This window comes from Pleurodeles waltl, chromosome 6, assembly GCF_031143425.1.
Source record: "Pleurodeles waltl isolate 20211129_DDA chromosome 6, aPleWal1.hap1.20221129, whole genome shotgun sequence".
Taxonomy (NCBI): Eukaryota; Metazoa; Chordata; class Amphibia; order Caudata; family Salamandridae; genus Pleurodeles; species Pleurodeles waltl.
In genome coordinates this window covers 1,174,525,708-1,174,553,161 of record NC_090445.1, presented here as the reverse complement: position 1 = coordinate 1,174,553,161, position 27,454 = coordinate 1,174,525,708, and the positions used below count along the sequence as shown (strand labels likewise).

The 27,454-nt window shown below is 45.3% G+C and overlaps 1 protein-coding gene across 1 annotated transcript in view; it reads right to left on the bottom strand.

The window, feature by feature from the left end:
- Positions 1-27,454, bottom strand: part of OIT3 (oncoprotein induced transcript 3) — a 501,420-nt gene that overhangs the window by 337,951 nt on the left and 136,015 nt on the right. The window lies entirely within an intron of this gene.

The window sequence follows — 27,454 nt, the reverse complement described above, 5'->3', positions numbered from 1 at the left end:
TTATGCCAAGAAAAGGCAAACATGCTAGCCCATTAATATTTAATAGCATTTTACTTCTTCCTCTTTCCCTAACTATAAAACACTTACCTTACTACACAAAAGTCTCATTTGACTGTTTAATCTGTCTCAGACCGCTGCCTGGCTGCTTTTGTTTCCAGATCATTGTATGATTTTAGTTTCTGTTGTTGATTTATGCTTGTATGTGCAGAGGAGACATCATAATTCGGCAGGAAAATGTGCGTGTGTGTGTGAGACAGAGAGAGAAAGAGAGAGGGAGAGAGATAGAAAGAGAGAGTTCAAACATTGATAGTATGCCTGAAGAATACCCTTTAAATACATAACCTATGCTGCGACACAGTTTAATATTTTTTCCATTTTGTATGTGTTCTGTAAAGTGGAGACCTTGCTAAGTTTGAAACATTTTGATAAAAGAAGAGGATGTATATATATTTTGGCCCAAAGTCCTGTCTATTATCAAAGTCAAAAGATCTTTATTTCGGCACTATTGGAAAAGGTCAAAAAAGCACATCAAAACACAATACATTAAAAGACGAGTTAAAATGAGCACTCCAGGCACAAATATTATAAGGAAATTCTCTTTCTGACACAAATTGCTTTACGAATGAAGGATGCAACATTAAAAATCAAATGGTAGGGGAATCCATAGTGTACAAAAGGCGCATATCAGCTTTGGGGTCCCTGATATAATGTGCAAAAAAATAGGTGTTAAAATGTTCTATTTTAAGTTTAAATAAAACTGTCACAAGAGCATAAAATGCAGAGTATACTGTGGAAATTCCGTCACACAGGCGCAGAATTGTCACTGTATCCCGTTTGTTGATATTAGGGAAAAAGACAAGATGGTGTACAGTGCTCAACAGTAGTCAATTTGTAACCCAGGCTAGGTAGGTGTCACCTTTGTTTGTTTCATCTCTTCGGCGGAGGCACCCTTCCTTGCCCTAGCATCAAGCAAGGTAATCTTCATTCCCGATTTCTCAAGCATTAGGATCTTAGCCGGGTCTTGAAAACACAGGAAAGCCAAACACGGTCCTAAGAGTATTGTTGATGAAAACAGCCATGGGATATTAAGAATGTGATCAAGTTATAATTGCCTTTGTAAGTTCAGTCTAAGGTTGGGCTCATATAGTGCGCCACAAGGAAATGGATTTGGATGACAGAATGACTTCCAGATGGCTCAACCCTACTTCCTAGTGCAATAGCAAACTATTTAAAAAGGCATTTTCCTCAGCCTGTAAAGAGCTACTGTGCATGTGGTCCTACACAACCTTGCCATAGGTTGCAACAGATAATGCCTTTGTTTTATAGATGGGAAGCATTTCTTTGATGGGATGACTGCCAAGACTACTAGAAAATTTAAACACCCCCTCATAGACTCTTTTCATCTTAAGCCAGGTATTCCGGATATGATCAACCCAAGAGCCCTTCCCGGAAAAGGGGAAAATGTCTGGATTTCTTAATCTTTAATTTCCTGGAATCCATTAAGTCAGCAAAGGAATCCATTAATCTCTGCAACCAGACAGCAGTACTTGACAAAAGGAATAGCATAGAGGACTACGGGTACTGAGCGACCGGCAACAATTGGCGCATCAGCATGCAGGGATTTAAAGTATTGTCAACCCCATTTATAGAGAAAATGGAAAAGGAGGGCCAGAACTCACCCCTTTTGCACATACTGCCTAATTCTAAATGGAAAAACAAGGTGGCAGCCCACATCTGGGCATAGTCTGTGCACTTAGTGCGGCAATTTAAAAAACAAAAAGGTGATGGATGGAATGCTTGAATTAATCAGAGCCACTGGCAATCGCTTGGGCGGCATCCCAAACTATTGTTTTTTTTTGCATAGTTCTAAAAGGAGACAGTTTGCCTTTGGGACCAAATCAAACTCTGGCCCAGAGTGGCTCATAAAGCTGTGCAAGAAGGCAGGCAATATTCATGGGGCACCATAAGAAAGCAGGATATGCCACAGTATAGAATGATCCACTAAATCAAGCACACTAATGAGATCTACAGAACACAGATAAAGTGATACTGGCTTAGCTCTTGTATTTTTCCCAATCAAAAGTTCAGGATGTAGGCATTGCTTCACCGTCCCAAGTCCCTTCCTGAATCCATTATAGGCCTCTGACAGAATGGAATTGTTGGTTTCCCAATTCTCCAGTCTCCTTAGAATAATCAGACCCAGGAGTTTCGCGGATGAATCCAGGAGGGAAATGGGATGATAGCACTTTGGGTCTTCTTCATTGCCTTTGCTGTTTATAGGCACAATAATAGACTTAGCCCAAGAAGAGGGAATAAAATCCCTTACTGCCGTGTTGAAAACTCGAGTAAGTATTGGGATCCACATCTCTCTGATGCCTATGAAGGTATCAACTGGAACCCTATCGGGTCTGCAGGCTTTCCCTTTAGCACACTTATGCATTGCAGCCAAGATTTCAACTAACGTAAATACCAAGGGTAGGGTGCTCATAGAGATGGAACGCTAGACCAGGTTATCTAAGGCTAGTGATGGGGACCTTGGCCCACAGATGGATGCAGGGTAAAAAGTCCTTTCAAAGTGGTCAACCCAAGCCTGTAAGGGAACAAATAATGTTAGAACAGGACCAAAATCGTTCTTCAAGAAAGGGGTATTTACAATTCTACAGAACCGAGTTTTATCTTTAGTTTCGGCAGCCGGCACCAAATGAAGCCATACCTTTTCCTTTAGCTCCATTTTCCTGGCTGCTAGGGCATCATTATACTGCTTCCTTAGACGTTTAACAGAAACATGACGTCTTGAGACATGATGTAGAGCAGCCCTCAATTGTTTTGAAGCATGAGTACATGCATGATTGAACCAACCTGTCTAGCAGACAACCCTGTATTTATCGGATGACCCAAAAGGAAATTAAGGACTGCTGTAATCAGCTCAAAGGCTGAGACGATGTCATTATCCACAACAGGCGCTAAACATATGTCAAAGTCATTTGGCACTTGAGACAGAAGCCTCTGCATCATGCATGTGAATCAATTCCCAACCATCTTATGCGAACTCCGTTTGGCCTAATGGGAGCAATATGTGAAATCTTGGTGAGGACTACAGAGCAGTCGGCTTTTCGTAACACAGATAAAACTAGCGGGTTTTGATTGCTAACTGCTGATCATTTAACTCCAATGCTAAAGCAAGGTTTTCAGACATTTACCAGACCCACTATGATGAAAATGTTTCAATTCAGGCTCAGCAGGAGGAGAGTTATCAATAGCGGGGGGCGGCTGGTGTTGAGTTCAGTCCTTGAACCTGTGCCAAGCAGGGAAAAGCCTCAAACCCTGGGTGGTATGGGACCAGTCCCCACACCTGCCCTTTAAAGAGCCCGAGAGACGATGTTCCACGTGCTCAGTTTCTTTATTCAAGGCCCCCATTGTGTGTTTAATTAATCCATCTAGGCATGAAGATGGGAAGCTGGGAATAGTTGGAACCGATATTTTACATTTCCACGCTTCAGCCGGTATTTAGGTGCTCAGTTAGAGAAGGCACAATGCGCTGAGGACTTACCTGCCTGCAACTGTTCCAATGACCGGTGAGCCTTGTCAGAAAGCGGCACAAGCATGTTGCGTAAAAATCAAAGCCACAACAAATTCTCCTTGGTTTCTTAGCAAAAGTATGCAAACGCACAGTACAAACTTCAGAGACGATAACACACTGTTCTTTAGAATAAACTTTCACAGTACTTGAGGGTGTGGAGAAATAAAGGTGTAAGGTGGTTGTAGGAAGTTGGCTCAGTATATACTATTTCAAAGTAAGAAATAGTGTGCACAGAGTCCAAGGGTTCCCCTTAGAGGTAAGATAGTGGCAAAAAGAGATCATTCTAATGCTCTATTTTGTGGTAGTGTGGTCGAGCAGTATGCTTATCAGAGGGTAGTGTTAAGCATTTGTTGTACACACACAGGCAATAAATGAGGAACACACACTCAAAGACAATTCCAGGCCAATAAGTTTTTCTATTGAAAAATATATTTTCTTAGTTTATTTTAAGAACCACAGGTTCAAGATTTACAAACAATACTTTAAATGAAAGGTATTTCACCCAGGTATCTTAGGAACTTTGAATCATCACAATACCATGTACAGTTTTGGCAAAAATGGCAATAAGCTATTTTAAAAATGGATACCAAACATCAAGAGTTCCTGGGGGAGGTAAGTATATGTTAGGTTCACAGGTAAGTAAAGCACTTACAGGGTTCAAAGTTGGGTCCAAGGTAGCCCACCGTTGGAGGTTCAAGGCAACCCCAAAGTTACCACACCAGCAGCTCAGGGCCGGTCAGTTGCAGAGGACAAAGTGGTGCCCAAAACGCATAGGCTTCAATGGAAATAGGGGTGCCCCGGTTCCAGTCTGCCAGCAGGTAAGTACCCGTGACTTCGGAGGGCAGACCAGGGGGGTTTTGTAGAGCACCGGGAGGGACACAAGCAGGCACAGAAAGCACACCCTCAGCGGCACAGGGATGGCCGGGTGCAGAGTGCAAACAGGTGTCGGGTTTGCAATAGGATTCAATGGGAGACCCAGGGGTCTCTTCAGCGATGCAGGCAGGCAAAGGGGGGGCAACTCGGAGTAGCCACCACCTGGGCTAGGAAGAGGGCCACCTGGGGGTCGCTCCTGCACTGGAGTTCAGTTCCTTCAGGCCCTGGGGGCTGCGGGTGCAGTGTCTTTACCAGGCGTCTGGTTCCTTGAAGCAGGCAGTCGCGGTCAGGGGGAGCCTCTGGGTTCCTTCTGCAGGCATCGCTGTGGCGGCTCAGGGGGGTCAACTCTGGCTACTTACGGGCTCGCAGTCGCCGGGGAGTCCTCCTGTAGAGTTAGTTTTCCGCAGGTCGAGCCGGGGGCGTCGGGTGCAGAGTGGAAAGTCTCACGCTTCCGGCGGGAAACGTGTGGTCTTTAAAAGTTGCTTCTTTGTTGCAAAGAGTTGCAGTTTCTTGAACAGGGCCGCTGTTCTCGGGAGCTTCTTGGTCCTTTAGATGCAGGGTAGTTCTCCCCACCAGCACACACAAGCTGGCAAGCAGGGTGTCTGTGCTGAGTGAGGGGTCCCTAGGGTGGCATAAGACGTGCTGCAGCCCTTAGAGACCTTTCCTGGCATCAGGGCCTTTGGTACCAGGGGTACCAGCTACAAGGGACTTACCTGGATGCCAGGGTGTGCCAATTGTGGAGACAAAGGTACAGTTTTAGGGAAAGAACACTGGTGCTGGGGCCTGGTTAGCAGGCCTCAGCACACTTTCAAATCATAACTTGGCATCAGCAAAGGAAAAACGTCAGGGGGTAACCATGCCAAGGAGGCATTTCCTTACAGTGGTCTTCTCTTGTCGTAGCAAGCGATGGCCAAACAGTGTCCAAGTAAAAACCAAAAAGGAGTCCAGGCAAAAAACAAAAAGGCCAAGGGGGATGGCATTGCCATGCCTCTTTCTGGCACTGATGGGTGCAGGACGGGCCTGCACTTGGCCTGTGCTTCACCCTGGCATAGCCCCTGCGCATCCCACTTGGCTGTACTTGTGCTTTATAGCGCTTATAAGGAATAGCTGGGGTGCAGCGTGGACCTCCTCTGCCAGGCCCAATGAGTCCTGGAACTTGGAGTATCTTGTGGCTGCTACTGCTGCTGCTTTCATCCCCACAAGGCGAGACTACTGTGGGGCTTTATAGTGCTGAGGCACAGACGTGCCATTGCGCGGGCCTCCTCTGCCCAGCCCGATGAGCCCAGGGACTTGGAGTCCATTGTGGCTACTGCTGCGGCTCTTTTCACCCTCGCACGGTGGGACTGTTAGAGGTGCCTTATAGCATTAATGAGGCACAGCTGGGGCATTGCCCGGGCCTCCTTTCCCCGGCCCGTTGAGTCCTAGGAGTTGGAGTCCCTTGTGGCCACCACCTCTTTCACCCTCCTGTCTATATGTTTAGTAGATAGATCCTTTAGTCAAATCCCATGAGTGGTTTAATGGGAATTCCCAGGTACCAACCATTAAACGCCACTTTGGTACAATGTAGGCAAATTCTTTTAAGCAACTTTGCAACGCAAATTAGTATTTCTTTTGGAAAGTACATTTTCATATAAGAATTTGCTCCTGGTTGCAGTCAGGTTTGTGATCTAAACCATGCGCCAGGTTTTCGTAAATTCCCCTCCCTCATCTACTATTCTGTTTCTAATCCTTTAAATTGTTTACAGCTGAACATAAGAGGCTGATTTCTGAATACATTTTAAGAGCTTTATTTTGGCAAATACGTTAATTGTCTGATATATGTATTAATGTATGATCTCGCTCTTTGGACTACAAGTGAATTAAGAATCGCTTTTAGGGATTTTTAAAACACTGATCAATGCTTAACACACATCTAAAATGTAATTATGAATATAGCTTTGATTATACAGGTCGCAGTCCCCAGTGATTGTTCAGTACTATGCACTTAAAGACACAATCTATGAAATATATTGAGATGCAATTCAAATGGACAATATTCAGACCTCGGAGAGAAGCTGTCTTTAGCACAGCACAAATATTATGAAGAGGCACCTACAGCAAATGTATGAGACTAGAGCTGAACTGTATGTAAAGATGCTGTAATCATGGAATGAGGTTCAATCTTGTCGTTTGATGTGTGCCAAACACATACAGCTTGGAGTCACTAACCCCAAGAGAATAATGACCGCACACTTCAAATTAATTTTCATTAAATACAGAGCTTGTCATGTGTAGTGATCACTAGTAATGTGCAATGAATGGCTTTAATACTTAAATAATTGCAGTTTTACAATTTAAGGATTTCATATGGGCAACATGAGGTGGAATGGAATAAGTTTCATCAGAGAAAAAGTTGTACATTTTATTCCAAATAAGATGCTAAAGCAGAGAGCTTAGCTGGCGGAGGAACACACAGCATTAAGATGATGATAAGGATGTCAGAGGAACGGACAAATACGACATGAGAAACGTGTCATCATTTACATCAGATTGTGTGAAATTCATCAACCAACTTTGCTCCTACGTAGTAGGAGGGAATTGTAAGGGGTACCATTGGGAGGTTGGCTTTTCTGACCCGGAGTGAGGGACAGTTTGACACCAGAGGTGAATCCTGAAAGGGAAATGATTGTTGGACACCGTACTCGTTGAGGGGTTGTTGAGTGTAACAATTCAGTGTGTATTAAAGTATAATTCCTGTTAATGTACAGCAGTATGTTCATTCAGTTTTTGAATCATGGTGGAGTATATATTCCAAGAATTGGTAGGAACCAGTGCTTAGTTTGTGCTGGTTGTTTCCGGTGTGGAGCACTGGCACTTATTTCTGAGGGCCGGAGCTTAGTTTTCTGTCTCAAGCATTTACTGCGAGCAAAAGACACGTGGGAAAAATGGAGGAAGAGAAAAACGAAAAAGCGTCAGAAAGGGGAAAAGCAGGAAGCTGCAAGAGTGAGCTGAAGGGGCAGGGAGTGGCTGAATATGCATTAAAGAGTCCTGGGATGGCTTTAGGATTACGCTGCCTCAGTATTATCTGCTCACACTTTTAATTGCAGCAGCAGCATGTTTAAGAGAAGAGCTTTGAGCACTGGCACCTTTTTATTTACAAATTAAGCACTGGTAGGAGCCAATACCAGGCCAGTAGTTGAGGAGTAAATGTGAATGAATATAAAAAGATTTAAATTCATTGCCATAACTAATGACAAACTCTGAATGGGTACAACCTTTTGAGAGTCTTTTGATAGCATCTCCTTTAGAAGGCTATCTAGCCATCTTCCTAAATGATGATATTAGAATTATGAAAGTGTTGTTCATAACTTGGAGCCTTCAGCGACATAACTGTTTGTCGAGCTGAGGAAGGTGTGGTGGGTAAAACAAGTGTAGAGGTGAACATCTGTGTATTAATGAGAGAGCAAAGGCAGGCGAAAATATCAAAGCAATGTTCTGGGAATTGGATGCTAAATAACCCGCTTCTGGTTTTAAGTTTTAATGTATTAGTGTATAAGCAGTTTACTGGGTCTCTAGTGATACTGCAAAGAGAACTAGCAAAATCTCAAACTTCAAATCAAATGCCTGTGAAAATAAAGTAGCTGGTTATTACAGTGTCTTCAGCACAATCCTGGGACAATAGTCCCAGCACTTCTTAAGGTTTTAGGATGATTAGTAAAATTGGGACACTTTGATGTCTGGTTGACCCTTCACAGGAAGGCAGAAACTAGGTTGTAGTAATATCTTGCAGTGGACTTTAGTAGGGCACATGTAATTTGATCAACTGATAAAATATCTGGAATCAAAGAAAGGGGTTCCTACATTGCACTCTGCCCTTCTACTGTCTCTGTGTGTGATTTTGGGATCAAAGACTATATTGGCCTGTTAAGTTATCTATAAAAGATCAGTGCTCCATTGCTCACTTTGCCTGCATGTTGTGCTTTATAAGATATATAAATTACTGGCGGTCGCCAGTAGGTAGTTATAGTTAGGACTCAGTTTCCATATGAAGAGTGTTTTTAGTTTTGCCAATAACTTTGGTGTTGATTGACAAATCTCAAATTCTCAAAACTTACAATTTAATTGATTCAGCTGCTGTCTTGAAAGTTTCAGGGTGCTTCATCAAGCGGGGACCGAGAAAAAGGTGGGGTCCTAAAATGCATTGTCCTCATAAATTATTCCTTAGGGTCTTTAATACGCCTACAGCCCAACCCACTGAAAGGAATTACACCAACTTTGGCCTGTTCCGTAGATTGTGCTTTTTGTGATTTGGTGTAAATCCTTTCAGTATTTTTGGAGATATTAAAGGTTACAAAATATAGATATCTAAGGACGCGGATCCTCCATGGATCCAACTGACCCTGTTGCTGATATCTGATTGACTGTCAACACCTCAACAAGGAAGTGTTGGCAGCCATCTTGGCACTCAGCTTCAGCTGAGTCCACAAACAAAGCTAAAAAAAAAAAGGAAAACAGGCCAGGGGTAGGGCACTCTGTGCCCCTAGCCTTGGTGAGGGGGTCCCCAAGAGACCCTGCCAGGGCTAAAAAACATTTTTTTTAAAAGTGCGGTCTTTTCCTTTATTTCGGCCCCAGGTGAGCCAGGTCCCAGGGGCACTGGGGGCTTAAAAAGGAGAGGAGTGCTTGGGGCCCCCCTCCTAGAGCTTGTATTAGGCCCGTGGACAACCATCTCTCCGGAGCAAAACAGTCATTGCTAATGGGGGAGGCCCATACGGCCTACCCCACAGCCCCGGGGTCTGCCACCTACCTGGGACTAAGTATGAAATGGATGCAGGGGGGCACACGGGCCCGCAGCCCTGGAGACCACCACCTCCCTGGGGCAAAACACTAAGGGGCATATTTATGAAAAGTGGTGCTGCACTGAGTGCAGTGCCACTTTTCTCGTGCCCCTTAGCACCCCCCAAACACCACCGTAGTAGCGCGTATTTATAATTCGGTACACCATGGCGGTAGTTAGGGTGACTATCTTTATAATTTGTGATGCTAGTCCAGTGCTTTGCAGGACTAGCGTCACAAATTATGATGCTAATCCTGCAAAGCACCCAGATGCCCATTGTATTCAATGGGAGCCTCTTTTTAACGCCTGCTCTTAGGGCGAGAGAAATTAAGAGAAAGAGATTGCCAGAGAGAAGTTGAGAGAGAGCGAGGGAGAGAAGGTTTTTAGGTTTTGATGAATGATATACATAGAATGAGATATTTTAGGACAAATTGGAAAGAAACGTGTATTTGTCATTTAAAACAAGTGAGATCACCTTTCAGTATGAACCTTTAACTTTTGAAGTTTAAAATAAAATAAAGAAGGAAAAAGACCAAAGATGCACCTGGAGTAGAACCCTCAACTTTCAGTGTGATGGTCTGTGACCTTAACCATTACACCACAAGTGACTCCTTCCCCTCCTCCTTCCAGACGTACCTATGATATTAAGCCCACACATGTGATAGGAAAGAAACGTGAATGTTCCATCACTAGGAAGGTTTAGCAGTCAAAACACTGGCGAATAAACAAACACACTGCCAAGAAATAGAAGGATTTGAACCTTCAGCCTACTGAATGAGAGCATGAGTCATTCACCATAAACCCAGAAATTACTCTCTTCTGCTCTGCATCCAAATGTAACTATAAAATCTGTACCAAAAATCTTGCTAGTTTGACTCTGTGAGGTCATTGTATGGAGATACCATTGCAATGATAATCACTCTCTCTCTCTTCCATCTCATTATGGGATGGAAGGGAAAGAGAGAGTGACAGGACTGCGGGGGGATCCTCAAGGCCCCCGCACTCCTAGCCAGCTCCCCACATCCTGCGGGAGTCCGCATGCTCCCACAAGCAGGGAACTGCTCTAAATAGCAGATCCCTGCTTGCGGGAGCAATGCTTTCATCTGTTTCCCTGCACACATATTTCTTTGCATGGAAACAAATGAAAATGTCACTTTCTGCAAGTGAGAGCTTTGTGACAGCTTTTACTTGCAGAAAGTGAAGTGTTTGCTCTGAGCTCCAGCCAAGTCAGAGCAAAAAGCTATGTCCTGGGGGTGGGCACCCTGGGACATAGCAGGAGCCGGCCCTAGAGGGTGGCAGTACCTACAGCCATCTATGGCTCCTCGAGACAGGCCATTGGCCCCCCTCCAATGTAAAATAGCCCCAGAGAGGTGGTGGCCCTGGGATCTCAGTCTGCAACTGACCTCCTTCATTCTTTTAGCAAAGATCATCATCTTCGGCCCCAACAAGACAGCATGGAACGACCCCTGGTGGCCCACCACCTTCGGACCACCCCCAACACCCACCACCCACGCACGCAACCTTGGCATCGTTCTAGACTCATCTCTCTCCATGACCCAGCAAATCAATGCCATTTCATCATCCTGCTTCAACACCCTTTGCATGCTACGCAAGACTTTCAAATGGATTCCTTTAAAAACAAGAAGAACAGTCACCCACACCCTCATCAGCAGCAGACTGTACTACGGCAACGCCCTCTATGCAGGGACCACAGCCAAGCTTTAAAGAAAACTCCAGCAAATTCAGAACGCAGCCGCACGTCTCATCCTCAACCTCCCTCGCCACAAACACATATCCACCCATCTCAGATCCCTCCACTGGCTCCCACCTCACCGCCAAGACCTGGAACTCCCTCCCCACCAACCTACGCAAGACCCAGGCCTCCTAACCTTCAGAAAGCACCTTAAAACATGACTTTTTGAGCAGTAACCGGCACCCCCCCACAACGCCTTGAGATCCTAACGGATGAGTAGTGCGCTTAAGAAATTATCTGATTTGATTTGATTTGGTTTGATTTTACTCCAGCTTCGGGGAGGTGGTGGTACCCAGGGCTGTGGGGGGACCAGGCACCCCCCAATTGTATTTAGATGAAGCCTTGTGAAGGTGATGGTCCCTGTGGGTCCAGGAGGGCCAGGCGCCCCCGCATTACATTTGATTAGAGCCTCGGGCCCCAGTGGCAGTGCCCGGGGCAGCGAGGGACCGAGCCCCCGCACGCATTACCTTTGGTTAGAGCCCCGGGGAGATGGCAGACCTCAGGCTGGGGGGGCCTCCTGGCTCCCCACATTACATTTGATTGACACCCCGGGGAGGTGGCAGTCCCTGTGGCATCAAACTGCACTAGGAAGCGGGCCCCATGTGCCCCCTCCTTTATTTCAAAATGTCCACATACCTGGTCTCCCCGGGGACTTCTTAAAAATAAGTGCAGGAGAAGTAAGAGGCAAACATAAAAAAAATGCCTTGTTGCCTGGGGGTGGGGTCCCCGGCGCCAGAGTTAAGAGGTCAAGGTGACCCTACCCTGCCACTTTTTTAAAATCTTTTTTTGTGGGAGTCGGCTAAAGCCGAGTGCCAAGATGGCTGCCAACACTTCCTGGTTGAAGTGCTGGCAGCCAATCAGAGCTCTGCATTTCCCTGCACGAGCTTATTATTATTCGCAAACCCTTCACACCTCTAGATATCTATATTTCGTTTTCTTCTAATATTTGAAAACGTACTGAATGGATTTACACCAAATAACAAAACACCCTTTTTCTCGCCCAAGAGCTACCTTTCTGCTAAATTGGGTATCATTCTTTCGGTTCAGGCTGTAGTCGTGTCTAAAATCTCTATGGGAATTATAATGGGAAACACACGTTTTTTTTAACCCCCCCTCCTTTTCTAGTCCCCCACTTGATGGATCACCCTGAAACGTCCCATGTACAACAAGATTCACTGGAACACTTTTTTTGGGAAAATGACGTGAAGATTCATCAAACGGCACCGAAGATATATGCAGGCCAAAAAATAGTTTTTTAATGGCAACATGGTTCTAACTATAACTACCTACTCGCAGTATATTATATATATATATATATATATATATATATATATATATATATATATATATATATATATATATATATATCCAAAAAGCATTCCAAGAAAAGGACAGTCTTTTGCCATTTGTATAGCAAAATCTTCAATCATGGGATTGGCACAGTGCCTTCCTTTCCTTTCTGATCTGTAAAATGGCAAAAGCCTTTCACCACTCCAGGCACAGATTTACATCTTTGGAGTGGTATAATACCATCCAAGTCAACCTGGAATGAGCAAATGCAACCCCTGGCATGTTTCGCTATTGTTATAGCTCATCATAAAGGTATAGCTTTGTCCAAACACAAGGGTGCACCCAGTATAAGTCAAAACAAAACACTTTCAGGGTTAGCGTGACACATAAATTATGCAAAAAAGAAGATAGCACTCTAGGTAGTTCCCAAGTTTAGGTGGAGAGCTGCTCCAGTAAGAAACACCATGCAACATCACTGATACTCTAGATTGGCTCTCCTCAAATGTCTGTTTTTCTAGCAAAGTTTTTAAGCATAGGACTAGCACAGTGCCGTCCACACCGAGCTAGAAAGGGACAAAGGGCCTCATTATGAGTCTTGCAGTCACTAGACTGCCAGACTTGCGGATCGTGATCGGGCCACTGAGCACCTCATCACAATCCTGGCAGTCGGGCCACCTGGAAACCACCAGATCCGGCAGGATCAACTATCCTGGTTGTCTGGAGGTGGCGGCAGTCCTAATCCACCAGGGCAGCGCTGGGGATTATGACCCCTTTCTCCACCAGCGGTTTCATGGTCGTACCATCGTCACGAAAAGGCTGGCAGAGAACTGGTGCAGGGGGCCCCTGCACTGCCCATGCACTTAGAATGGGTAGTGCAGGGGTCCCCTGGCCCCTGGCCAGCACCATCTGCTTTGCAGACAGTGAACATTCCGAGGGTGCTGGTGCACCTTGTGCGCTACAGCATTGCTGCCAGAAATTGCTGTAGGCTGTTTCCTGCTAGGACAGTGGGCGGAAACTCAGGTTCATATACACCACTACAATTGCATAAACAAGTGTCTAAAATAAAATATATTCTTGAATGAATGATAGCTACCTGTACCTAAATGGCACAAACCCCAGAATCCTCTGAGTTTGAGAACCATCAGTTGAGGGTGGCCAGAGGAATTAGAATCAATTCCAAACCCATCTGAAACAGTAAAGCGTCTCTGACATCTACACAAATGTATCCTTTCCCCATGAAAATGCATTAGCAATTAAAGATACAAACTTCTACCTCGTTTTGTTGAGGAGGATCCTCTTGTTGCTCCCACCACCACACACAGTGAATTATTGCGAGCAAGGATTAAGTTGAGACTTGACTCCTATCAAATTGTCTATGCCAGAGCCCCAAACAAAGCAATTCTAAAAATATGGGCTGTGCTCAGTGCCATTTATTAGCTTTTGGTGGAGCAAAGAAGAAAGTTCAAAATTCTCTGCTTCTTTTTCAAAGCATGGGTGGGCCAAGGACTAAAATACTTACATACGGTCTTATTGTAACATACTCCCACCTTTTCCCTGAGGTCTAGCTAATCATACATGATCAACCAGATATGAGACACCTAGCATATGAAGTCAGACTGATTCAGGTGATGGGTGCATGGTCTAGAACGGATTTCATCCAAATCTTATAAAGCAAGCAAACCTGGTTGCTTCAAGAAAAAAAGAAAAAATGCCTTTTCAAGGAGGCATTCCCTTCCTGCCATAACACCATAGAGACTTCTACTTCCCTCCACCCTACAGAGAGGAAAGCCCCACTAGGTGCAGTTTGAGTGCATCCCTCTAATTTCTAGATATGAGTACCCCTAACGTACTGATTCGTTGGGATATGGATATACAATAGCTTGTTACAGATTATGCTTACTGCGCTAAGAACTGTCTCTTGCCTCAAGCTAGTTCTTTAAAAATCAATTAAATACACACGTCACTTATTTTTGTTGATTTGCCTGGACAAATTATTAGAATTGCTAATGTCTCTCCTAGTTTTTCATGTTGATATCATTTAGTGAAGAACTGCAGCACAGAAGCACCTCGAAAGCTGCATCCTGTAGTCTGTGCAGGCAGATGTCGGAGAATAGAAATAAGGTTCATTGGACTACTGTGTTTTAGGGTAGATAACTAGACAAATAGATTAGGTCACAGTATGAAGGTCCATTGAATTGATTAGCCTTTTTATGCAGGTATATAATGTTTATAATTGTTTCACTCTCTCGCCTCCATCCTAGTCAACATTTTACCATTAGACTTTTTAGCATTGTTCACCAGTTATAATCAAATCAGCAATAAAATATTCTGCAAAAATACTGTTGGGTGCTTGCAGGGAATTGTTAGATGTGACTCTTCAGTATTCTTCCCTTTTATTCATGATTTGTCTGGTAGTAAGATCTCTGATTACCAAGAACAGGAAGTCAGAAAGGCCTTGGAACAGGGGTGTGACTTCCACACGTGATTGGTGCAGTAGGAGCCGAACCCAGAGGCCAAAAGGGACCCACCAAACCCCGAATAATTCAAATAGCTGCCAGGGGGACCATTTTCTTCCAAAATAGCCACGGGTGGCATTTCCTTCCTTGCACTAGGGCCCAGGACACACTGGGTGTGCTACTGGCTCGGGATATAAAAAGCAGCATCACGAGATGCATGTAACTGTGGCAGTAGATGAAGTATATTGTAACAGCACAGGAATGCAACTCAAAGCTGAGAAAACGTGGAGCACATGGCAAACATACAGGGGGCGGGGGGGAATAAAGGAAAGCACAGGCTACCATGATCAAAAATTGTAAAAATTATATATTGAGCAAACATCACTGCACCTTCCTTTTTTAAAGAATTCCACTGATACCTAGCATAGTTAGACAACTTGCCAAGAATAAAAAAGGAGTGGGTGTAACAAAGAATTTCCCAGGGGACAAAAAGCTTGGTCTGTGATGTGACCGAGGGCCGCATTGGTGCCAGCAGGGAGGAAGTCAGGGGTTTGGTGGTTAGGGTTTGGCAGTAAGGTAGATGTAGGGGAAGTGAAGCATATGCATCTATGGGCTTAATTGCACAATATGAAACCAGAAAACGTGGGATTAATCCCAGCTTTCCACTTAACCAAATTGTGTGATCCTACACAATTGTTTTATTTCACTTTTCCTCCTTTTGCTTCATTGTCACATATAAGAGGACCTTGAAATGCATAACTTCAGAATGTCCAATATACAAAAACGTCTCCTGTGTTGTATTTAATAAACTATAATGTTGTTCATGTATGTTAGGAACACAGATCACCCAAAGAATGCACATCAGAACTGACTTGCCTTTTATTTCACCATTGGCATTGCAGGGTGAAGGGAAGAATGAATGTTTCTAAATTCATGTTTGAAAACTAGCAAATTTAAAAAATAATTCTCAATGTACTGATTTGATGTACTAAGTTGAAACGGTTCCGCATGTTAATGATATACGCTTTTTGGAATTTTGAAGAGACTTTATCACATTTTTACATTTTTGCTGCAAGATGTCTTTAAAAATGAAAGTGCTCCCCCCAGCCCAGCTACTTTCTTTGTTTTATCCTCAACCTTTACATAAATACTTGCCCATTTATTTAAGATCTTTTTGGTTAGTATTCAGTCCAGTGCTGCTGTTGACCAGAGGACCTCATGTAAAGGTCAGGAGGGAGGCATGCAGCCCTCTGGCCCCACATTAATGTATCACTGATTCAAAGCTTTCAGGCAAAAGAGGATTACATGCAAGATACTACACCAATTATTCAAGATAAGAGGAAGGTTTTCAATCATTTAACATTTTTTTTTGCCACGGAAGCAGCTGGACCTGCTCATGCTGTGTTTTCTCTAGCCCCGGGCCTGCACTGATGCTGCCCACACTCAGGGTCACACTGGCTGGTAGGGCAATCTGGCAGTGCTCAAAGGGATGTTCTAACAGGTGAGATCGCAGGCCCATAATTTGACTGAATTGTGGGCCTGTTGACATTCTGCTGGGCTCCTGTTTGCTGTTAATTTCCTCGATATTACCACAAATGTTGCATACAGTAAGCACGAAGGCAGCAGTCTCCCATACTTTGCAAATCAACTATACAGCTTGCATTTACAAGTTCAAAACTGGCTCTATTTGTAAATCGGGCCTTTTTTTGTAGCTCTCAGATTCGCTGATAAAGGCCACTTTTGTTTTGGTGTCCAGCCCTGTTTTGTGACCCAGTTCGTTGTTTCTCCTACTAGGCATTGGGCCACTCTTCAGCACACACGCCTCTGAAAGTGAATAAGCTTGGGCTCTTGATTAACCAATAGTGGATGTTCTGGAGGGCAGGGGCATAGGACTAGCTTGGTCAGTAAGATTGGGGGGATGTGAGCATAAAATGTTCCAACAACCATGCTGGCATATAATGTTAAAATACATTGCACAACAAGGAGGGCGCCCGAGAGGGGCTTAAGGGGCAGTGGAAAGACATAGAAATGCGGAATGGAAGAGAAAACACAAGATTTTATTAAAAAAATATGCAAAAATGTTGAAGACTTTCAAAACAGGGAGGGAAATTGTGCATTTTTGTCTGTGCATATGTAAAAACCTCTGGACAAAACTACAGCCACCTCACCATACCGATCTGAAACCACTTGTACCCAACCATTTATCAGAAAATATATTTATAAGGGGGGTGTAATATCCCAAACGCTCCCCTGAAGCTACCACCTGCTTTCTCTGGTAGCAGTCATATCAGCAGGAAATGGTGGTAGGCAGCAGAGGAAGTATGTGGGTACCATACATCAGGTGGCGTCCAGTGTGGCTTGCAGTCACCACTGAGGCCACTCGAGGCCTGCATCAGTGGCCCCAGGCTGTTCCCAGACTGCCTCTGAGTTCCCGGGACACAGTGGTTGGTGGCATAGCTCACCTACTTCGCAGAGTGCCTCGAGGAAGTTACTGGAGCTGGAGACGGTTGTTAGTCGAGAAGCGCGAGTCACATTAACACCCCGATTCACCATTTTAACCAGGTGAGAGAGTTAAAGCGGAGCCAAGCCTTTCAGTTCTATATACCGTGTACAATAAGTGGCATTCACATGGCACCTTTAGTATACATATATCCTGGGACATACTAGGGTAATCATAGTGCCATTGTTTGCGATGACCTCAAATGTATTCGGTATTGTGACTTATGGGGTATATCAGTAATGAGATCTGCGTACTCTATTGCATCATATCCGGTGGCCTTGTGATGCCTGTAACCCGTGGGTTATCTTGGGACACTGAAAAGTATATTCCTCTTTATTAACTATCACACACGACTGCGGGTCGAGGCGTTTAACCAGCTAGCTGGCACCTCTTGCAGTGTTCTTAAAGGCATGGTGTACCCAGTCCCTTTGTCACGCGTGAGACCTTCAGTTTCATTCTTCACCAGTGCGGAGGTGCTGTTGTAGGCAATGAACACTGTACCTCATTGAGATCCCTACTTCGATTTCGCTTTGAGTACTCGCGGATGATACACTGTGAAGGAGTGATTGAAATCCTACTGATGACTACAGCCATCATCATTACAAAGGACTAGCTTTGGGCAATTTCCGTCGATTTCTCCCTGCTCTGCTCTTTCCCTTGGCCTGGACGTGGCAACATCAATTAAATACTGCATGGGAATTTAACGGTTTCATAGATAGTACAGCTCCTCCGACCCTTTCAGACTTATTTTCCATTTAAGGTAAGTGCGGTACTGCATTGTAGCTTACCAAATCTACCAGCACTAATAAATGGCAGTCCACTGGATTTGTCAAGGAACACTCTTCGAACTATTTCAGCTGTCTGGACATGAGTTTTTGTTTACTTTGTCATTTCAATCACATTTTGATTATGTGGACACATCTGAGGGTATATGTGACCGTTGACTCCATTATACGAGTGATTCTGTGTACAGTAATTTGATTTACATATTAAATATTTTATGTATGTCATTTATAGTATTTACTGTCACTTAATGTCCCATACTCAGTTCAGACTAGAGTATAAAGACAATGTGTAAACGCAAATAATTCCACACTAAACCCACATGCTCAAGATACAGGCTAGGGAGACCCTAAAGCCTAGATTTAAGATGGCCTAGCGCCATTCCAACGCCACATTAGCATCATTTTTGTTACCATAATGTGGCATTAGAAAGCCAAAAATGCAGCACCATACTTACAAAGTGGCACAATGCAGGCACCACTTGTAACCCTTTCTGCTACATTATTCCTGCGCCAGGGAGGACGTAAAAATGGAGCAAAGAAATCTAACAGATTTCTTTGCGTCACCGTTTCCAGGATTTTTAACGCCTGCTCAGAGCAGGTGTTAAAAGGAGGCTCCCATTGGTTTCAGCAGGCCACTGGGTGCTTTGCAAGATCAGTGCCAAATTATTTTACGCTAATCCTGCAAAGTTCCGAACTACAATAAAAAATTCTGACACTAGTTCCCTAACTATCACCATGGTGCATCATATTTAAAATATGGGGAACACATGATGGTGTTATGGGGGCACTAAGGGGTGCACCGAGTGCAGTGCCACTTTTCATAAATCTGCCCCTTAGTGTTGCTGAGCCCATTACTAAAAATGCAATATGACTGATTATTACCCGGTACTGGGGAAAAGTCGTAACTTAGAAGGTGATTCTTTGTAGTTGTGTAGAATTCTATTTCATCCTTATTGAAGCCTTCTTCCTCTCTTAAACTGCTCCAGTTTTATTTCATCTGTCCCTGAAGTGGTCTCATGGTCCACTGTATTTCCCCCTCCACCTCTGGGCCAGCATTCAAGCAACCTGGTGGAGAGTGAGACTGCAGCAATGAAATGAAAAATACTTCTTTACTTGGCCAACTGGAGTCGAGCTAGCTCTCTGAAAATAAGGTTTCTCCACTCGAGAGAGTGGATCACCCTAATTCCACAATTAGGCTTTCTAATGAATCAACCTTATCTTCTATGGTAAAGTTGTTAACAAAACAGATAGCTATACAGAATCCATGGCGTACGGGGACACCCATGTCCTGGCAATACAGAGGCTGGCCGTGACTATTGCAATAGGCAACAACCACCTAAGGCCTAGTTCAGAGTCCAACCTCTATCCCAGAAGGATCTCTTTGAGAGTAAACTAGTTCAAAACACAGACAGGGTCACCCCTACCCAGAATTCCTGCAGAGTGGGACAAATAGCAAACATATGTAGGATATCGATTGCACACAGCTATACTTAGGGCACTTAGGGGCACATTTAAGAGCCCCTAGCTCCACCTTAGCACATTTGTTTTGATGTTAAGGCTGCCCTACAGTGGCTTTTCTGCCGCACCATATTTACAAAGTGGCGTAAGGCATGCATTGTGCCCCTTTGTAACCCCTTACGTAAGATTATGCCTGTGCCAAGCATAATGCAGGCAAGCACTAGGAAGCCCGCAAAAATGGTGCAGTGAAATGTAAAAGATTTTACAACGCCATTTTTGCCGCCATTTGTAACGCCTGCTCAGAACAGACGTTAAAATGACACTCCGTAGTAACCTATGGGCCTCCTTGATCTTTGCTGCACTAGCATTAAAAATGTTGATGCTAGTGTAGGAAAGAGCCACAATACTGTCAAAAAAAGGACGCTGTTGAGCTAATTAATGCCATGGTGCGCCGTTTTATAAATATAGCACAACCATGGTATAGTTAGGTGCCGGTAGGGGAGCGCAAGAAAAGTGGCTCATCATAGCTGGATTAAACCACAAAGGGATGTCCACATGGATTGAAAACAAGGAACGTTTTACACATATAGCTTGCCATATACTAATAATATCCCAAATTAATTGGAACCTAACATGTTTGAAGTAATTGCGATTCGAACGTCTGCACAGATACAGCCCATAATCAGACCCTAATGCAAGCCGATAACCAAAAACTAAGGGGGCTGAGTTGCGCTGTGTTAGCAGATTGCATAAGCAACCGGCAAATGCCACCAAAAAATACAACTTAAAATCAGGTAGTAGTAACCCACCCTGCCCATAAGAAAATTTTAAAAGGCAGATAGCACATCTATAGTCCCAAAGGAAACCACCTATGGCACCTTACAAACTCTTAAAAATGAATTTGGAACCCGAAGGGGAACTGCCCGAAATAGGTACAAAAATGTAGTCAAGACATTCATTTTAATGATATTGCAGCAGTTGACGATGCTAATCGCAAGCCTGTTCCAAAATTTTAGCTTATGGATGACTGAAAGTAATAAGGGTTCATAGTTCAATTTAACAATTGTATCAACCTGGGTACTCAACTGAACTCTGAGATAGGCTGCTATTGGTCTGACCCCTGCTATTGGAACATCCGGCTTAAAACTAAGAAGCGCTTGGGTTTTAGCTATATTGAGGTTATAACCAGAAAAGGTTCCAAATCTTTCAGTCTCATCTACTTGGTCCAGAACGGCTGAAGGATTGAAGGAGAAGATAGCAACATCATCCGCATATGCAGTGATTTTAAGCTCAAAGCCTCCGGACCGCATAAGGCTGCATGTCTCATTCTGCAGCCTCTATGTCTCCACCTGGTCAAGATCTCATCCATCATTTGTCGGATGACTGTGATGGCCCTGTCATTCCTCATGTATTGGTTTTAGGTCATAACCATTAGACACCGGGGTCACTCCTCTGCGTGTTCTTCCTTCACAAATTCCATTCCAAGCACCAACTCTCCAATAGCTCCCACTTGGTGGATGTTGAGCTGAAATTACCCATTTAGTGACCCCCAGAGGTGTAGACGGTACCCATTTAATGCATATCTTCCTTCTTTCCAGCAAAATTTTAAAAAATGGAAATTATTTGTGTTTCCTAAGTAACTTTACAATAGTCCCTTTACCCTCTAAGATACCAGAAATCACCAGTGCAAGGCTTACCTCTATTTCTGTAACCCAATATCTCGGATAGAGCCTTACCCACTTCTTGCCTGAAGAGCTGGATAGTTGTACACTGTGAAAACATGTGCAGATCATCACCCATCTCAACACAATACTTAAGCAGGTCTTCTTCATTCGATATCCCAGACTTGACAACTTTATTGTAGTCCAATAGACTCTGTGTAGTGTGAATAGATGAATGCTTTGAGAGAGGCATTGTTGGACCTGGTCCTTTTTGCAGGATCATCCCCAAACTTTTTATTTCCTTCCTCCCATCTTTTTTTACCTGTTTTTGTTGGTTTTAGGACTCTGGGCACTTCACCACTGCTAGCCAGTGCTAAAGTGCATATGCTCTCTGTCTAGGAGCCTAGGGCCTGTATATCAAATGCTACTAGTGGGCCAGAAGCACTGACTGTGCCACCCACATGAGTACCCCTGTAAACGTGTCTCAGACCTGCCACTGAAGTGTCTGTGTGGGCAGTTTGGAGCTGCCAGTTCGACCTGTCAAGTGCACCCACTTGCCAGGGCCAAACCTTCCCTTTTACTACATGTAAGTCAACCCTCAGGTAAGCCCAAGACGGGGGCGTGGCCTGCGGCCGATGAAGCCGCACGCCTAGAGCGGAGCTCCTGGCAGCCGTCGGTAGGCCCTTAAAATCCTGTTGATTTGGCGGCTCAAGAGCGCATCTGAGCGGTGTCGGGGGACCCTGAGCGACGGGGGTGCTGACACCCGCACTTTTCAGAAATGGGGAAGGCACTGCGGGCTGCACAGAGTCTTTAGACCCGGAGCCGAGACTAGACAAGATGGCCGCCGTGGGTCGAGAACGGAAGAGGCTGCTTTGACCGCGCTGTGCAAGGGAGCACATAACAGAATTACGTGCGAGCCGGATGCACCATTGTCTAAGAGATCTTGCAACCGGGAACCATGGGAGCGACCGTATTCCCATCCGAGTACTCCTGTGAATTATTGACGGATGGTGTTGGGGTGAATGGGGGCTGCGCTTGAGTTTACCGGAGCGGGAGACTCACTCCGTTGCCGTACACCGGCCCCCACGGATCAAACGAAGTGGCTGGAGTCTCCATCTGTGCCCCTCCAGCCCCCCCTCAGTAACAAGTGGTTGGGGGGTGTGACTGCGACCCCATTGCGCTGAGATTGCCCTTCAGCACATAGTTAATTGCTGCGGAGCGCCGCATGAGACACAGATGGCCCAGCTCTCATGGGCCCAGAAGAGAGTGGTAAAACGGGCAGCAGTGATTCTGTCCTGAGAGTTGTGGCAAAGTGAGGCACAGCCACATAATTCTGCAGAGCTATAAAGCTGCATCACCCCTGAGACCGGGGCCCCGGGACTAAACAGGGGAGATTTGATCCATATGGGCTGATACCCCCACAATTGCTGGAGGATCGAGCGGGCAGTGACTGGTGTTGGGCGGCTTGTCCCCTGGACTAATAAAGCTTTAACAACCTGCGGTAATTGGCGGCGCTTCGTCCCAAAAGGGAGGGGGAGATAGCATCTGTCACAATGGGCAAAACAAAAAGGAGAGAGGGCCAGGACTTGGTGGGTGTTAGTGCTGCTATACCACCTGGGCAGGCTACTAACACTGGGGTAAGCGGCAGTATAGCAACCCCTGAGACCACGCTGGACACTATACTCCAGGCAATCCAAGACTCCTGAGAGGCCCTTGCACACAAAATAGACACTCTGACGGTGGATCTCTCCCTGCTGAGGGACGACCATCGCAGGCTAACGGATAGAGTGGTCTCCAATGAAAGAACCCTGGAACAACTGGCCCCAGACCAAAAAGCCCTCTCCGCAGACCTGACAAAGCTTACCTCCTGAGTAAAATCACTGGAAACAAGAGTGGAGGATGCCGAAAATCATGCTCGCAGGAGAAATATCCGACTGGTGGGTCTTCCTGAAAATGTGGAACAAGGAGCGGCGAGTATGGAGACTTTCCAGGAGGAATGGATAAGAGAAGTGGCTCCCGAGGGTTTGTCCCCATTCTTCGCCATTGAAAGGGCCCACAGAGTGCCGGCTAGACCTCCTCTCCGGGGGCAAGACCTTGCCCAGTTGTTGCCAAACTGCTCCATTTTAAAGACAGAGATTATATCCTAGCACAAGCAAGACTGAAGAGAGAAATAACGCTGGGAAACCAACAGATAATTATCTTCCCAGACTTCACCGGGGAAACGCAAAAACAAAGAGCCTCTTTCAAGGATTCCAAAAGAAAACTCAGTGACCGTGGAATTCAATATGCTATGCTCTTCCCGGCTAAGCTGAGAGTATCATACTGCAATAAGACCCACTTTTTCACCTCACCCCAGATGGTATGGGACTGCTTGCGCGGGGAACGACCCGAACAACCAGCAGGTGGCGCAACCGGTCCAGCAGGCGAGGAACAAATGTGGCGCCCCCGCATCACCAGGCACTGCAGGAAATGCGAGACGCAGTAGACGTTGCAGCAGTTATGAGTGGGGGAAATCCTGCTTCGATTCAATCCTCCGGGGCCCTCTCCGATCATGACTCCAATTTTGGTAGCGCATCAGTTTCATCTCAAGAAACATCCGTTAGTATGCCTAAAGTAACCCCGAGATCCTCGGAGGATCTTATTTGAGTTCTGTGTACATGGGTGTTGATGATCTTGGAGAGTAGCTATGCAGACGGACAATAGCAGCTTATTTTACTGAACAGTGACAGATGTTTTGCAAGCGGTACGTGGGTCCTCAGAGGTAGAGGATTAAGGTTAACTCAGAGAGGCTCGCTACGGGAATCCAGGGTCTAGAGATCTTCCTCCTGACTGCATAACATAATAACCCGTGACAGATCCAGGGGCAGCTGCGTAACAATACTGATGGAACATGACTCAGTCTGATTGGGCCCCGATGGCACGCAGGGATGCTGACTCTTGGTCTTTGATGTGTCGTCCTACCTACTTAATGTTAGTTATTGCTTTAACAGTTTGGACAGGGATAGTTGCAGGTACCGGTCCTGGGGAGAGGGAGTTGGGGTATTGGGGTTTTAGTTATATGTGTTGCAGATTGTTTGCTCCCAGCACAGTGACATTTGCAGTATTTAAAACCAGGATGAGTACATTTCTGAGGATAAGCCCCACGCTGCCATGGGGGGGTAAGCAAAGCATGACTTTCCACACCCATACATTATGGATTCATCCTTGACTTACAAAATTATTACCTGGAATGTCAGAGGCCTGAACAGCATATGTAAAAGGTATAAGGTTTAGAATCAGCTTAAGAGAAGAGGAATCCATATAGCCATAATACAGGAAACACACCTCTTAGAACAGGAGGTCAGGGCCCTCTCGAAGAGATGGCATGGCCAAATATATGCGACAACTTATTCAGCCTTTGCAAGAGGTGTATTAATATGGGTTCGTCCTCGGGTGCCCTTCCAGAGGACGCACAAAATTATAGATAAGGAGGGGCGATATGTCTTGGTGGCTGGGAGACTGGAGGGTAGAGATATCACAATAGGGGGCATATATGCACCCAACCAGGAACAGGGAGATTTTCTTACAGCGCTCTCGCTGGAACTGGGGCCCTACTTCACATGGGCTACTCCGATAGGGGGAGACTTTAACTGTATTGCAGACCCTGAATTAGGCATGTCGCACCCCCCCCGCAGCGTTCCCAAACCACTAAAATGGCTAGACTGATCTCTGAATGGCAGCGACAGTAGAGGTTTAGTGATAGTTGGAGGCACCTCCACCCAACAGCCCAAGACTATTCTTTTCATTCCACACTACACGACCTACATGTCCTTGTTTCCCCTCTGATACAGAGCATAGTAGAAGCAACTGAGTATCTATGCTGCATTTTCTCAGGTCATAATCCCCTGTTGTTGTCATTAGCTTGGCACAGAGAAAAATCGAGCATACCATATTGGCGTCTCAGAGCAGAAATGCTTGAAGACGATGCATTCAAACACTCGATATCAGCTGCAATAGGGGATTTCTTTGATTATAACACGGGAACTGCGTCCTCCAGAGTGATTGAGTGGGAGACATTCAAAACGGTCATCAGGGGAAAGTGTATAGCGGAGAACATAGGGGTTTGTAGGACCTTAGAACAAGATATCCCAAAATATGAAGACTCCCTTAGAGACATTGAACGTCGTAAACCAAATAACCCAGACCTAGCCCCCCTTCTCACAGATGTCAAAGAAAAAATTGCAATGGCAACAGAACAGTTGAGCTGTTTTGATTACAAAAGGTACTTATCTAGCCAGCATGCAGAGGGAGATAAGGCGGGATCTCTGTTGGCATGGCTTGCGGCTCCACGAGATCTCAGGCCTCGGTAATGGAGATTGATGACGCTGCAGGCTGTCGTCTATATGGGCAGAGTGAAATAAACACCAAGTTTACTAGCTATTATTCTCAATTATGTGCCCCACCGGTGGAGGCTCTGAGCTCCTCCCAATTAAAAGATTAGATGAACTTGACCTCCCATGGCTGAGGGAGGAGGACAGACTGGCCCTTTCGGAACCAATCATGATTGCGGATATTAAAGCCGCAGTGCAAAATATGGCAAGAGGAAAGGTACCCGGGGCTGACGGACTCCCTGTGGAGTTTTGTAGTGTATACTTGGAACTTCTATCTCCACACATATGCACCCTCTACGCAGAGGCGAAGGAGAGGGGATCTTTACCTCAGTCCACAAATGAAGCCATCATGATACCACTCTTGAAACCTGGCAGACCGGCGGGGAATGTGCGCTCCTACCGCCCCTTATCCATGCTTAAAATGGACTATAAAATACTTAGCCGAATACTAGCTACCCGCCTTCTACCCTATATGATGACACTGATCCATAAAGATCAGTCTGGGTTTGTCCCCTAGCGTAGCACAGAACAGAACATAAGACGACTGGTCTCGATTCTACACTCTACATCCACAACCTTGCAAATATTGCAGTGGATATTGAAAAGGCTTTTGATAGCCTTAGATGGGATTTCTTGGAGCAGGTAATGTTGAGATTGGGACTAGGGCAAGATTTTATCCGTTGGACAAAGCTGCTCTATACAAATACTATGGCACAAGTACGTACAGGCAGGACTATATCAGAACCATATCTGGCAGGGGCACCAGGCAGGGTTGTCCCCTTTCGTCCTTGCTCTTTGCAATTGCGGTGGAACCGATTGCCCGAATGGCAAGATCGGGAACCTATTTTGAAGGGCTCCGGGTGGGAGCGCAAAAACATCACATTGCACTATATGCGGACGACATGCTGATTTTCTTAGGGGACACGGAAACTGGTCTGCCAGGAGCGATGGCTATGTTGGAGCGATTTGGGGGTGCATCGGGTTTGCGGATAAATTGGCAGAAATCTTCCATCTTCCCCCTGGTGGAGGGGGCCCGAGGGTCAGAGACACTCGATGGCCTAATTGGACCCCTACTACATTTCGTTATCTGGGAGTCAATATATACCATAAGTCAGAAGACTTACTGGAGGGGAATATACATCGGGCAATAAGGAAATTGAGAATTGACATACAGTTCTGGAGAACGCTTCCGCTGTCGGTCACGGGGAGAGTGGCACTGATAAAAATGATAAGGTTGCCCAGATTGTTGAACAATTTCTCTACTCTCCCACTGGTTGTTCCAAAGTCGGCATTCAGAGATATTAAAACCATGATGACTAGTTTCATATGGGGATCGGGCAGGCACAGATTGGCATTGGGCACTCTCCAGAAACCCACCTTAGAGGGGGGGACTAGCTGCATCAAACATGGAGATATATTATTGGGCAGGTCAGCTGCAATGGCTGGCAAGATCTCAATATGAAGAACAAGCGGAACGGAACACACAACATAACTCAGGTGGATCTTCTCACGCCCTCCTGAGCTTACTACTGAATCCAAGAAGGAGACAAAAGTGACTCCCACAAGTATTGCATATTGTGCGAGTGTGTTGGGAGTGTTGTCTGCAGCGCACACATACAGCACTCCCATATGCACCGGAAATATCAATAGAAGGTCTGATACGTATACCGGTGGGGGCCCTAGCAGGGATCAAGAAATTAGCGACATATAATATCACAGTACTTGGGGACCTGTATCATAATGTGGAATAACGTACCTTTGCTGAACTGAGGGAGCGTTTTGATGTCCCTGGAATGTTTCTTTTATACAACGCAATTATTAGGATTATACAGAGATCATGGAAATTAGGGTCTCACGAACCAACTATACATGAAGTATGCCAAATTATCTGTTCACAGGAGGGAGAAAGAGGCGC